We start from the raw sequence: 15,912 nt of genomic DNA, 5'->3' as shown, positions 1-15,912 counted from the left end.
AATGTTGAATTCACCAAACCATGGAAGCGAGTTTTTCTAAAACTCACGGTGTCCCATCCACTCAGGCCAACCCTTCATAGTTAAGCTTCCGCGCGGTGCATCTGGACAATTAACCATGGACCCTCTATTGACTAAACTATATCCCGAACTTTAGAGAACTAGAGCCATGGTTAGGTTGCAAACTCATTGCATCATATTGTGCCTATTTGACTAATTGTGCATTATTTGTTGTGCATATACTATATGTTTTCTTAACCGTTTGTTTGACTTGTGTTGAGATTAAATAAGTTAATGACTTAAAGAACTTTGCCTAATTAATTAATTGATTGATTAATCTGAGTCAATAAAGTCTAATATTTTAATCAGAATTGACCTAGTACGACTTTAGGCATACCCCTGTTGATTAATAACACCGAAAACAGTCCCAGATTGAAGCTCCAGCATTGGCGCCAAAGTCTGGACTGTAGCGCCACTCTGTGGATTGTGGCACCAGGCGACAACTCTGTCGTCTGGCGCTACACTACACAGTGCGACGCCAGTCCTGTCGTTTTGCCGACAGTTCGGATTATTGGTTGAGTCATCACCTAGTGTCTAATTAACCAGTTTATTAATTAATTCGGTTAAATTTCACTGTCAATAACACTTTGTTAAGTCATTAATTGAGTCTAGTCACATAGTCTAGCCACATGGTCATGACACGAGTCTTAACATATCACCTACACTCACTGGTCTTAGCACACACTTTGAGTATATGTCACCATGACCATGTCTTAAGTTCATGCACGAGTCGGTTTTTTCCGCCATTTAAGTTGGGGGTACATCCTATTATTAATTCTTCATATCCCTCCATCTTTCTTCACTTCCTCCATCCATTCTATTCCATCTTTCTTCACTTCCTCCATCCATTGCATGTTGAATAGAGTTTGAGTCAAATAATTAATAATGAATATCCCCAAATTCCTTTTCCACAGTACTTGGTCGAGGAGAGAAGGGCGATTAATCAAGGACAACCTCTTTATTCAAGTCTCACTTTTTGATAAACCGATTCGACAAAAGAGGAAGGCTAAAAGATAATGGCAAGTCAAGAAGAGGTCAATGAACTTAGGAATCAATTGAATGATGTGACTGAGGTGTTAAAGGATTTAACCCTCAAAATCGACGACCCTGTGAAGCAACAACAAATGAACCTTATGCAAGAAAGTTTGAGAAAGCTGTCTAGTGACTATAAATTTCATGGCATTAGTTCACAAGGGGTCTTGATGGACAAGGGACTTCTTCTGCATAAGTTCAACGCCACTGACATCCCTAAATTCAAGGCAACAAATAACCCTTACTTTCATCTAAGAGCTTTTGAAACTATAATGAGCATTAAGGGTATCGATAAGAAGGTTTTCCCCTCTCTGTTCTCACTATCCCTCGAGACCGTTTGTCAACAATGGTTCTTTTCCCTTGACAAAGAAAAAACCTCTTCTTGGGAATCTATAGCAAACGCTTTCATAGATAGATATAAGTGCAACATCTAAGACGAAACAGACCATAGACAACTTGAGATGTTAAAGCAAAAAGAAAACGAAGGGTTCACTTCTTTCTTCAACAAATGGAGGGAAACTTCCGCTAACATGGTCAAGGCTCCTACCGAAAAAGAATCTGTGAGGATGTTTATCAAGAATCTCCAAGGGAAGTATTCAAGGCACTTAAAGTACCAACACAACTTGAATACTTTCAAGGTTGTCTATAATATAGGCATTGACATTGAAGATGACCTTCTGAAAGATAATAATGCAAGAGGAAAGAAGAACGACCATCCTTCTTCTTCCTCTCCCATTAATGAGGTACATGCCACGAACGCCTCTAAATCACAAATTCAAAGATAAAAAAGGGTGTTCACTCCACTTGGTATGAGTTATGAAATAGCTTTCGAGAAGCTACATCACAAAGGACTAGTCATGCCCATAGAGCCTATCAAAGATCTAGTTCAAGATTCCAGGCCACCCAAGTGGGACCCCAATAAGCACTGCATATATCACCAAGGAAAGGGTCACGACACTGAGGAGTGTTGGAAACTCAAAGAAGCTATTCAAGATCTGATCGATAACAATTAAACTTCCAAAATTCTAACCATCGAAGAAGATTAAGCATCCTTCGATCCATCACTCACTACTACAAAATTGGCCAAAGAGACCCGTCCAAATTAGCCAAAGAGACTGCCTTAGAGGCGGTCTCTAGCGCAGCGGTCTCTTTGGTAAAGAGACTGCTTTAATAGAGGTGGTCACTAGAATGTGAAAGCTAAGACCGCCTCTTAAACATAAGCGGTCTCAATTTTTAAGGAAATTGAGACTGCCTTTTTAAGAAAAGCAGTCTCTGTTTTCATAAAACTGAGACCGCATATCTTAAATAAGCAGTCTCTTTTTTGAGAAAAGTGAGACCGCTTTTTAGCTTAACAGGTCTCTTTGGTCTCATTTTAAATAATTTTTTTTAATAATTACAATTCATTAATAATAACTTTTTAAATTTTATTGATTTTTTCCATTATTAAATAAGAAGTTTTTTTTTGACATAATTATTAAATAAGAAATTAAAAAAAATATTCTTGCATTTTATACAGCTCAAAAATTACGTACATAGTAATTACAGATTTCAATACATAAATCAAAATAAAATTTTGGAAATGACGACTATAAACTCCCCAGATCTTCAATTACAGATTTCTTCTATTCAAACTTGAAACTTGAAAGATCGGTACCTACAACCACAAATATAGACATGTCAAAAAATAAAAAAAAAATAAAAGCAAATATTATTATCCAGAAAATAAATCATAACTTTGAACAAATTGAAAAAGAAAATAACAAACTAAAATTCGTTTACAATAAAAAAAAATGAGAAATTGTTCAATTTTTTTTTTTTTGAGAAATTGTTCAATTTAACTAATGAAATACGAGAATCCAAAGTAAAATTCGTTTAAAATGATATTGAACACAACCAAAATTAAATAAATAAATAAATAAAAAATCAAAGACAAGTTACAGAACAATTCGTCATGAAAATCTCAAAGGAATTTTTAAAAAAATACCATAACTTAAACCTAAAGCACTTAATTCGAAATTGGAAATGGAAACAGAAATAGAAAATCAAATGCGAAATTAATAAATACAAAAATTACTAGATCTGATTTCATATGAAAGAAGTAAGCAATAATAACGAAAAAATAGTAGATCTGACTATTAAAGGTGTTTTTAAACAAAATAAATTGGCGAAAATAATTTTTGAAACGAAAATATTAACATAGCAAACAAACAATCTACTATCGACTAAACTAAAAATCGGACAAATTATTGTTTTAACTTTTGATAAATTAATGAAGCTAAGCTCGGTATTGTGTAAAAAAAAAAAAAAAAAAAAAAAAAAAAAAAAAAAAAAAAAAAAAAAAAACTCTTAATAACAAAAAATAATACAAAACTCACCTTGTAATAGATCTTGAAAATTTGAAATGATAGAGGGAAGATAACTTCTTGAGATTGAGAAAGAAGTAAAGGATGAAATTTTATGTGTGAGACTCACCCTAGAAACCAGAAAAAATGATCAAGCAAGAGGAAAACAAATTGAGATGGTGAGAGGAGGGAGAAGAGAGAGAAAGAAAAGATGAAATGAAATGAGTTGAGAGTGCAAAGTGGCGGAGGACCATAGTGAGAAAATGAAAAGCATGTTCTAGGGTTTGGTACTTAATGGGCTTAATTATGGCTGCCTAAATATATGCGGGTGAATCAAATTTCTCACATTTTCAAAAACAACATCCAAGAGACCGATTATGTTAATTGGCCGGTTTCTTGGACATTACTTGAGACCGGTTATGTTAATTGGCCGGTTTCTTGGACATTACTTGAGACCGGTTATGTTAATTGACCGGTCTCTCCTCTATAAGAGACCTGTTATGCACTTAACCGGTCTCTTATTTTGGGTCTCTTTGGCTATTTTTGTAGTAGTGACTTCTTATCACACTTGTAGGAGAGCCCATGATCGAGACAGCTTATATAACCTCTCTCGATGAAGTGGCCATGATTGGGGAAGATGAAAGTCTTTTCTTAGATAATACCAGGGAAGACTCGTCAAGTCTAAAGGAGGACGTTCAAAAACTGCAAGATGTCGTTGCCATGCTCTTGAACGTGGTAGAAGGATTAGCAAATCGGGTGATGACCATCGAACAAAATTCTTGCCAAGGGCTTAATGAAGAACTCAATGCTCCTAAGCCACGGGCAAAACGGACCATTGAAGAATACACACCAATAGGAACGACTTACAATGAAGCTTCTGACTGTCTTCATGATCAAGGTCATATTCACTCCATTGGTCCCAGTCAAGACCCTCTATCTGAAAAACGTTTTCTCAATTGGGATCCAAATTCCTATTGTCGATACCATAGAGGTCGTGGTCACACCATCGAAAAGTGTCTCACCCTCAAGGGTCGTATTCAAGACTTCATTAATTCAAATATCCTTCATGTTCCTCCGCGCAACAAGAAGGCTAAGATTAGTAACAATAACAACAGTGGATGTAAAGGGAAGAAGAAAGACTATCCTTCTTCTTCCAAAAACACCTACTCTAGCAACAGTGTTGGTACTTTCGACCTTAATGAGATCTTAGGATTTAGAAAGCAACAAAAAAAGGATTTTACCCCTATTGGAATTATCTACGATGATGCTTTCGATCGACTCCATGCCAAGGGACTCATTACTCCTATTGGACCTCTTCAAAATCCCCCGCTTGAGAAGATAGTGCCTAGTTGGAATCCAAATGCGCGCTGCAAGTACCATCAAGGTAGGGGTCATGCCACTGAGAGCTGTTGGAAGCTAAAGGAGGCTATCCAACATTTGATTGATAATAACAAGCTTCCCACACCTCCAGTTAACAAGAAGAGCGAGTGATGATAAAGCAAACAACACAAGACAAGAGGCGAGCTTCAACGACGAGATTTCATGACATATTTTTTTTTCTTTTTTCTTTATTTATACTTTCCCTAATAAGTCTAGCATAGGCACCTTTTCTTTTCCCTTAGATTAATTTTGTAGATTCTTTCTTTTCTTTTTTTTTTTTTTAATAAAATGAGCATTTATTCCCTTGCATATGATCATCGCATTGCATTGCATTAAAAAAAAAATCCATGTCGAATTAAGCACAAGGTTTACCAATGATTTGAGGCACCCCTTGTAGCCACATCATATTAACTTTCACCCTTCAATTATACATCCTTTTTAGGTAAACCACTTTGATCCTCGTCTAACGATAGACCTTTCTTTTTTCAACCTACATCTACCTAACCTTGGGATGGGATGGTGTGTAACTCATGCAATCTTAAAATCTTAAGTGTATCAAAAGATTAAAATAGCAATAAACAATAAAATAAAAGTGTACAAAAGGGTAAGTGTTCCAATGTCTTTGACATGAAAATGTCTTTGATATGAACACGTCTCAAATTGCGTCTCTTATCGAGTGTTCGGTACCGTGCCTGAGAAACATGAATTCCAAGTGAGTGATAGACCGCATGATCGGGATTGCCCACACTTATAAAAAATAAAATAAATGCTAAAGCAAAAAAAAAAAAAAAGCTAAAAAAAAGAGTAGAAACGCAAGCATAAAAATAAAGATTCAAAAGCAAGGTTGCACACCTTGGGGGCTTATCTAGGGTCTTGAGCCTTTATCCCCTTCTTCTATAAACTTTAGCCTAACCACGTTACAACCCTTAAAAAGACCTTTTTGAGGTATACACACTTGTGCGAGGTTCGGTTAGAGCTACGTTCGGCCTGATTCCTAACGGATACGTAGGCAACCTCACATCGAGGTGCGGCCGTAATAAAAATGCATGCATAATCACATTCATACACCATGATCCTATCAAGGGATCTCCTATGATCATCCCTATTCATTTAGAGCTAGACTTGGGGGCTTGATCCCTACATTATTGGCTTACCTAGCCTAAGAGTCACCACCATTTGACTCTTTTACAAATAATATCTTTCCACACACTTAGCTCTTGCGGCCTAACTTTAGTGTCACTTTCACACACTGCACAGATACATGACCAAATATACTTTCCCTTAGGAACCCATTTGTCATGAAATCTTAACATAACACTGAAGCATGCCTTGTCATATCAAAATCGCTTATCAATCATCATTGCATCACAAAGTATGAAGTGCTTAGCCTCCGTGCCTAAGTTACCCAAATACTTTCATCATTGAGTCAACCATTGAGACAGCCTAGGATGGATTAATTCTTGCACCTTGAGAGATAGTATCAAACAACATTTGACTAAGCTCATTCAACATGCACCTTCAAAAAACTTCGCTTCTTTCTTTTTTGCGTTTTTCGTTTTCGGGAGAAAGTCGGTACCATCCACAAAAATGATGAAATTTTTTGCTTTTTTGCATTTTCGAGTCGCACAATCATAACACAATGCACACACGGGTCATGAGTCACACGTGTTATTTCACTTCAAGTCGAGTCAACCTCGAGTCAATCACAGAGAGTCAAGTTTATACCTTGAGTCATGTCAAATAAACAAGTCAAGCGACGTTAAACCTTAGGTTAACCCTAAGATAATTAAAGAGATTAGCAAAGTTCTATAGTCAAATATAAATACAGGTGCAGCAGAATAGGGAAGACCCTACTCTTGCGCCAGACGACAACATCTAGCGTATGGAAACATATTTCAGCGCTTGGCACTAGATCTCAGCGTCTGGCGGCAGAGTCAGTTCTAGGCGGCAGAGATATATCAGCAGCGACAGAGTTCGAAGCCTCTCAAAAAGATGATTTTGACCTCATACAACAATTTTGGGTTCCTTGGTACGCCAGTTAGCCCCTATGAGTAATTTGACATGATTAAGTAGTCAGTTTGATTATAATCACAATAAGTGATCGACCTAATGAAAGATTGTCTCACTTAGCTTAAAGCGCCTAAGAATTGGCTCATCACGGAGACACCGACATACTGGTTTTAGCGGAAGCAAAGTTCAAGCGAGCTTTAAGAAATCGGCAAGCGTTGGTCTTTGGAAATTTTTCTTCAAAATATTATCGCAACAAACGTTCAAGTATCGAAGCTCTTTTGTTCAGAAACGTGTGGACATGTCATTCAAAGCTCCTTTGTTCAGAGACGCGTGAACATTTCCATCAAGCTCTTTTGCTCTAGAGACGTGTGGGCATATGATCAAGCTCTTTTGCTCAGAGACGAGTGGGCATCCTATTATCAAGCTCTTTGTTCAGAGACGCGTGGACACATAATTCAGAAGTTCATATTAAAAAATATTAAAGAAGCTCTATTGTTCAGAGACTCGTGGACATATTAAAAAGAGAGAAGCTCTTTGTTCAGAGGCGCGTGAACATATTTAAAAAAAAGAAGCTCTTTGTTCAGAGATGAGTGAACATCGAAACATCAAGATGGCATTCCCTAGATTGTGGAAAGTTGTGAAAAAGCAACTGAAGGTGATTTCAAGCGAAGTTGTCTTTGATCATGTTCCCTTAGACGTGGAGGATGGTCATAAAGCAGAAGAGGATTGTTTCAAGCGAAGCAATCTTCGATAGTATTCCCTTGGACGTGGATTATTATCAAAGCGGAAGAAGATCGTTTTAGGTGAAGCAGACTTCTAAATTGGAAGCAGTTACAAGCGTAGCGGTTTTCAAGCGGGATGGCATTCTCTTAGCAGGAGGTCATCAAAACAACAGTAATGCAGCAAAAAATCGGTTACTTTCAGAGACGTGTGCTCGATGGTGTAAGATACGCGTTTCTTAACTCTTTTATCGGTTAAACGCTAGTTTGCAGGTATCGGCGTTACAAGAATGATTTAGGATCGCAAAACGTTCTGAATCATTCTCCGTCCCTATCGATACTTTGAATTTTGTTTTCGAAACTCGCGTTTCTCCAAACTCAGTCATAGTGGGGGCTTCTATAGACACCCATTTGTGTCTCCCCAAAACCAAATCCGGTGATGAGTACCTTTCACGTCGAATCATAATCGAATGAAGTGAAAGTGTGGAAAGTCTAGTGTTGCGGATATTTTTAATTTCTTTTCTCTTCTCTCTATTTTTGAAAACTTATTTTAAGAAAACAGCCAATCCAGTTTGTTTGGTTCATGATATAGGTCCAATAGTAGTGTAGTTGTATGGGGTTTGAAAAGAGCTTTCCAACGATATATTATAAGCCCAATTCCGATGAATATTGAGGAAGTTATGGCCAATTTACTAAACTGGGCCCGGTTTGAGCCTTATATGCGGCCCAATGATCTAGAGGAGGGCCTAAAAGATTTATCATTCCTAATGCAATTAGGAATGGTTTTAGTCTTCTAGATTCTTCTAGAAGGTTCTTTTCAATCCTAATTCAATTAACATTGATAAATTGACTTTTGTTGACTTTTCAGAGTTTTAATTAGAATCAAAGAGCATTTTTGAGGGTAATACGATTTTATCCTCCTGTACGACAATTTTTATCTGATTTTAAGAAAACGCGTGATTTTCTGAATCAGCGCCAAACGCCAGCTGTAGCGCATGGCGCTACGCTTGGCGCTTGGCGCTAAGCTTGGCGCCTGGTTCAGTTTTTTAGGTGCGCCAGACTCTGTTTTGATATTTTATCTTTTTGGCTGATTTTCTTTATAAATAACGTCGTAAATACTCCGTTTTCATTCATCAACAACCAGTTATATCTACAATTCACCAACTCTCATCAAGATTCTCTTGATTACTCTCTCTCTCTCTTTTTCTAAACTAACTTCTCTCAAATATAAAAATTCCGCATTCATTAGACTTAGATACACCTAGCCATATTCGAAGTTTCCTTCGCCCTAGACGTGAAAGGTTTAATTTTTGAGGGTTTGGTCCCAAATTTCTCTTTCAATTATTTGATTTAATTGTTTTGCTTATTATTTTCCTTGAAGTTACTAACGTGTGCATATTGTTGTTAGAAAGAGATACGAGGCATCCAAGTAAGTGCTTTAATTGTTTGCATTGATGTTATGATGTAGAAATCATGTCTAGGTTGTTATTATGATTCCTAGTATCATGCTAGGATGCTTGATGTTTTGAATGACAACAATGATTCCTGGTATTATGTTTAGGGAAAAGGTTATAATATCAAATATGCTTATTATGATTCCTGCGATGCTTCCTATATTCTTTTTTAATATTCATGTTAGTATCATGTTAGGGTTAAAGCTTTGATTTTTATTGTTTAGTGACATGCTAGGGTTTGTTATTAATCTTGTTAGTATCATGCCTAGGATCTTTTGATTATTATGATTATAATTGTTATGATTATTTTATGATTATTATTATGATTATGATTATTATTACTATTTTGATTGTTATTACGTTTCTTGATATTTATTGTTATTGCTTGATCACGCCTTTTATTAATGTTTAAAGGGAATTTGTACTTGTAATCACGCTTAATAAGATAAATAATAATCTTGTTTAGGGTTAATTTGATTATAATTCAAGTGATCGCCAATAATAGTTTTATTTGTGCATTAATATTCAACCAACATAGATAAATAGGTTTAGGGTTAATCCTATGGTTTGCATGTTAATCAGAAAGCGCACATGAATACGATCAGAATAAAGTAGAGGCCTATTATTAGGGCAGGTTCAATCTCTTTTAGGTTGGATTTGTACCTTCATCCCCGAACCCTATTTGGTTCAAGACCTTATGGAGTTAACGATCTCCTGGATCGTTAAGGGGTGTAACCTTCACCCTGTGAACGGTTTACAAGTTCCTAAAACTTGTTGGCGACTCTTTTGCTCTATCTTCTTTCCCTTTGGACGCCACCGTACTTTAGTGTATGATCACAGTGGGGTTCAAGCTAGGGGATTAACGCTTGAAATATTCCCCAAAGTGACGCGGTGGAATATTTCCACTTTTACGTCCAAATTCATTTTAACCTTAATTACGATCAGCATTTTTAAGTGTCGTTTCATAATTTCGAGCTATTTAGGCTTATTATTTATTAGTTGGGATAAAATAATAAATAATATGAAATGATTAAAAAAAGGTTTGGGCCAAAATATAAATTGGACAATGCTTTGACTAATCATTATGACTGATTCGTTAACTATTTTGTGAACTGAGTTTGATCGAATGGAATATGAATTTTAAGCAATCTCGGGATTAAATACTCAACCAAACCAATAATGGCGATGAAAGGTTGTTCATCATTGAGTTTGGTTTCAGGGAGACATTTTTAGGTGTCTATAGATTCTCATCTCAAACTGACAATCTTTCCAAGAGTGGATTGTCGAGCATCTTCTTCAAACGACAATTTTTCCAAGATTGTATTGTCACTTTTGGCGTTTCCAATCGTGGATGGTCGTGCTCCTTCTTTAATATGGCAAGTTTTTCCAAGATCGGATTGTGATACATTCATCAAATCTTCGACAATTTTTCCAAGATTGGATTGTCATTTCAAACTGGAAACGTTTCCAAGCATGGATTGTCATGCTCTTTCTCCGTTTGGCAAATTTTTCCAAAGTTCAAATTGTCATAAAATCCTTGCCAAAATTTTCGAGATTGGATTGTCATGCACCAAGTTCCCTATGGCTATATATCCCAAAGGATTGTCTTAGGTCTCTATTCATCTTAACATTTCGTAAAAGGTTCCTCAAATGTGGATTGTCATTCATTTCATTAGTGGCAAATTTTCTCAAAGTGGATTGTCGATCGACTCTTTTTTTGCAAATGTTTCAAGACGAGGATTGCCGATTGTGGCAATATTTTCCTAAAAGGATTGTCGCATAGCATTGGAAAATTTCCAAGGTGGATTTCTTTTAAAAGTTATGTTCCAAAACGTGGATTGTCGATCGTAGCAAGGTGCTTATGAAAGATTGTTACACAGTATTGACAACTTTTCCCAAAATTGGATTTTAACAAATTTTCCGAGATGCAGATTGTCGTTTCATCATGGCAACATTTCTTAGGATGGATTGTTACGCAACATTGATAACTTTCCCTAAACCGTATTTTTGCTCATCATTCAAGAGTTTTGTTGGAAATTGTTCCTAAAGAAAAAGAGGATTGTCACTGTTTTGGGTGGTTAGACTCTATAATTATCATAATTAAAATCAGTTCTATCTTTTTAAAACACTTGCTCTATTCCAAATTGAATTCTTTATCTTTTCTACATTAATATATGCAGTGAATATTTCAAGCATCCCATACTTGAGCCCCACTGTGATCATACACTTAAGCATGGTGGCGTTCAAAGGGAAGGAAGCTAAAGTAAAAGAGTCACCAACAAGTTTTAGGAACTTGTAAACCGTTCACAGGGTGAAGGTTACACCCCTTCACGATCCATGAGATTGCTAACTCTATAGTGTTTTGGAACCATGACTGGATATTCAGGGGTGAAGGTACAAATCCAACCTAAAAGAGATTGAACCTGCCCTAAAAATAGGCCTCTAATTTATTCTTCTCTTATTCATGTGTGTTTTCTGACTAACATGCAATCAATAGGTTAATCCTAAACCTGTTTAATCTATGTTAGTTGAATATTAATGCAAAAACAGAACTATTATTGGCAATCACTTGAATTATAATCATATTAGCCTAAACAAGATTATTAATTATCTTATTAAGGGTGATTTCAAGTACAAATTCCCTTTAAACATGCATAAAAGGCGTGATCAAGCAATAAAATAATATAAATATATCAAGCAACATAATCATAACAACAATCATCATCATCATAATATTCAATCTCAATAAAGCATATAAATAATAGCAAGGTCCTAGGCATGATAATAACAAGATTAATTAATAACAAACCCTACCATGTCACTAAACATTAAATATCAAAGCTTTATCCCTAACATACTACTAACATAATATAAGAAAGAACAGAAAGAATCATAAAAACATACTTCCTCCGTTTTTTATTATTGCACCATAGGGGTTGGATACAAATATTTTGGTAGTGGAAGAAAGTAAGAGAGAGAAAGGTAAAAATACAAAATTGCCCATGTGACATATTGATAAATTAAAAAGTAAGTGTGAAAAAGCAAGGGTATGTTGGGTATTTGTATTGTAGTGTGAACACAAATAATTTTTTTCCTAAAGAGGAAATGGTGCAATATTTGTGAAACTTCTTAAAAAGGCAAGTGGTGCAATAATAAAAGAACGGAGGAAGTACATGATATTAGAAATTTTGGTTATAAGGAAAATTTGCAAATTGCAGTCATTTAAAGTTCGTATTTTGCAAATTGCATCCATTTAAATTTTTTTTGCAAATTGAAACCCAAAATTCGTATAAATTGTAAATTGCAGCCCAATTCAGTTTTTTCATCGGTTTACATGTTGAAAAATCTTCGGTAAAGGTTTTAGGGGTCATTTTATTCCTTAGGACCCGAATTGAACTCAGAATTAGCAAAAAATAACGCAAGTGTCTCATATTTATAGTTTCCCACAAATCGATACATTTTTGTTACGCAAAACGAGATACTTGCGTTATTTTTTTGCTAATTTCGAGCTCAATTTGGACCCCTAAGAGCTAAAATGGCCCTTAAAACCTTAATCGATGATTTTTCAACTTGTAAACCGATGAAAAAGTTGAATCGGACTGCAATTTACAATTTATATGAACTTTTGGGCTACAATTTGCAATTTTATTTTTAAAGGGCTGCAATTTGCAAAATACGAACTTTAAATGGCTGCAATTTGCAAATTTTCCTAGTTATTAACCTAAACATGATACTAGGAATCATAAAGACATCCTAACATGATATTAGAAATTAAAATAATCATAGCAGCATGATTTCTATATCAAAATAATAATCAATTAAATTACTTACTTGGATGCCTCGTATCTCTTTCTAATAACGAAATACACGCGTTAGTAACTTCAAGGAATATATAAACAAACAATTAAATTAAATTAAATAATTGAAAGAGAGTTTTGGGACCAAACCCTCAAAAATTATCAGCCTTTCACGTCTAGGGAGAAGGCAACTTCAAACTTGGCTAGGTGTGTCTAGAACTAATGTATGCAGAATTTTGTAAAAGGAAAGGTTTAAAAAAAGAATATAGAGAGAGAAAGATTTTAGCTTTTAGAGAGAGAGAATAGAAAATTGTTGATGATTGTGTATGAATCAGAAAACGGAGGTCTAGGACCCTATTTATAGAAAAATAGTCCGAAAACTGATCGAAAAGAAATCAAGTCCCATTCGTAATAAAAAAACCTCTTGTCGCGAACGACAGAAGTTAGCGCCAGGCGACAGGCTCGTCGCCTTGCACTGAGTCAGAAAATAAACGCGCTTTGCATGCATAATCCTCTTCTTAATATGATTAAGTAGCAAATTCCGTGTTTATCAAATTAAAATCGGGTTTATCATAAACCACTTATTTTATTCCAAATAAAACTTTTTAAAATAATAATTATCAATCCTAATTCCATTAGAATTAAAAAGAACCTTTTAGATTTTTCTAGAAGAATAAAATCAATCCTAATAAGTTTAGGAATAATAATTAATAGGCCCTCCTCTAGAACATTAGGCCACATGTAAAATTCATTTGGGCCCAATTTAGTGTTTGGCCATAAATTCCTCATTATTCATCGAAATTGGGCTAATAATATATCGTTGGAAAGCACTTTTTGAGCCCAATCCAAGTACACTATTATTGGACCCTTATCATGGACCAAACTAAAGTGTAATGGCTATTTTCATAAATAGAGTATATTTTCGAAAACAGAAAGAGAGATATTTTAATAAAAACAACCGCATCACTAGATTTTTCACATTTTCACTTCGTTCGATGATCAAATGACTTGAAAGGTATTCATCACTGGGTTTAGTTTTTGGGAGACACATTTGGGTGTCTACAATATAAAAATATAATTATTAATCCTAACTCTATTAGAACTTAAAATAACCAACTAGATTATTCTAGAAAATTAGAGCAATTCCCAATAACTTTAGGAATGACAATTAATGGGCCCTCCACTTGATCATTGGGCCATAGAAAATCATTTTTGGGTCTAACTTAGTATTTTGACCATAACTTCCTCAATATTCACCGGAATTGGGATTATAATAAATCATTGGAAAGTTCTTTTCAAGCCCCATCCAACTACACTATTATTAGACTCATATTATGGATCAAACTAAATTGGACTCGACATTTTCCATAAATAAGGTATAAAAAGAAATATTTTCGAAATTAGAAAGAAGTACTTTTATTAAAAACAGGTGCATCACAAGACTCTTTCACATTTCACCTTGCTCGATAATCAAATGACTTGAAAGATATTCATCAATGGGTTTGGTTTTTGGGGAGACAAAATCAGGTCTCTACAATCGTACCTCTTTTTTGAGTGGTTTTTTATATTTTCCTAAGAAACCATATTTCATACATAACTAATATTTTTGTCTAAGAAACCATGTAAGTGATTTAAATTGTGTCTCATAACTGGTTACGTACTTAGGCCTATTCTTTGATAGTGACCTTTTCCTTAAATGTTCCTTCTGTCCTCTTATTTTTGTGTTCAATTGTTCCTCTTGAGTCTTAACACCGAAGGACCATCAACATTCTCTTTCCCCTCATCATTCCTACCTTTCCTAAGTTTACTCAAGATAGGTACTATTAAGCGATTTTTATGAGTATTGAAAACTATTTTCCTGTTTTTCTTCTTTATTGGAACCTTTATTTGATACAGAGGTACTAATTTAGTTCATTAGGGATGGTTTCTAACCTTACTAACTCAAAACGGAAGTGATAAGCACATGATTGACAAAGAATGTGATGAAATTTCCTCACTCCTTCCTCAACTTTTGCATGAAAAAAGGACTTTAATTTGGACTGCTTATTTATAAGTACGTGCTTTATGATCTTCCTTAGTGATTCTATCAAGAGTACTCTAAGGAAAATTTGAAAATAACCACCATCTATAGTAGGAAAAATCGGAATTACCACCTCAAGTTTTTATTTTTTATTTTTATTTTTTTTATTATTATTTTTTTTAACATTACCACCTAGTTTTTTCCAAAAGTTTTTAAACTCCCACCAGATTGATGAATGACGTCATCATGGGGCCCAGTTTTGCGTTTTCCTTCTCTTTCCTTCTCTCCTCCCTCGAATTACCCTATTTCCCTTGCCTTCCTTTCTATCTCTTCTCTCTCCTCTTCAATACCCATTATTGTACTCTCACCCACCCAAATTTATTGTTAAACCCTAACATTCTACATCAGCTTTCAATCTTTGTCCTTTTTTCTTCTTCTAAAAGAAGCCTTGGTACGGTAGTTTCTCTGAGCAAAAGAGCAGTGGGGGGGGGGGGGGGGACCAATTGACAAGCCAAATCAAGTGCATTGTAGAGGGTGGACCTGAAATTTGATGTTGGTGTTGAAAGTCAGCGAGGAAACAGGCAAAGTGAAGGTAATTTTTTGTTTATTTTTTTTTTTGTAAATGACAGTGGTAAACCCTAGAATTCGTACTCAGTAAACACATGCAATTGGTTGATAACTTTGCATAATTAGCTCTTTTGAATGGAATTAGTTGTTAATTGGGGTTTATTAATTGTTAAATTATTGTGTGGATTGATAAAGTTTAGTACTTTGATGCTGTTGTTAGTAGTGGGTTCTATGTTGGGTGATTAAAAAATGAGTCAGGGCAAAATTAAGTAATGCTTTGTTGCCTGTGAATGTTGTTCTTTTTTTTGTGCCTTGTTGACAAAATGTGATTAAATTACTACTTGTTTTTAATTCATGCAGTATTGCCAGCAATATATATGACAAATTTGTTTATATTAGGATTAAAGTAGGAGGTGGGCTTGTAACAAAGGTACATAAGGGTAGGAAGGTTATTGAATATGAAGGTGGTTGGTTATATTTAATAGCACAAGTGAATGTGAAAACCATGAGAGTGTTAGAGTTGAGGCATATTGT

At 35.1% G+C, this 15,912-nt stretch overlaps 1 long non-coding RNA gene across 1 annotated transcript; it reads right to left on the bottom strand.

Moving 5' to 3' along the window:
- Positions 1 to 2,577: 2,577 nt before the first annotated feature.
- LOC145555975 (uncharacterized) lies at positions 2,578 to 3,752 on the bottom strand. The gene is made up of 2 exons (XR_014091650.1): positions 3,465 to 3,752; positions 2,578 to 2,743 (listed from the first exon to the last, which is right to left on the bottom strand). It is a non-coding gene; the product is annotated as an uncharacterized LOC145555975 (long non-coding RNA).
- Positions 3,753 to 15,912: the final 12,160 nt, after the last annotated feature.

The sequence above is a fragment of the Chenopodium album genome, chromosome 8, assembly GCF_948465745.1.
Source record: "Chenopodium album chromosome 8, dcCheAlbu1.1, whole genome shotgun sequence".
NCBI lineage: Eukaryota > Viridiplantae > Streptophyta > Magnoliopsida > Caryophyllales > Amaranthaceae > Chenopodium > Chenopodium album.
The sequence above is the reverse complement of the archived record's forward strand: the minus strand, read 5'-3'. Positions and strand labels throughout refer to the sequence as shown.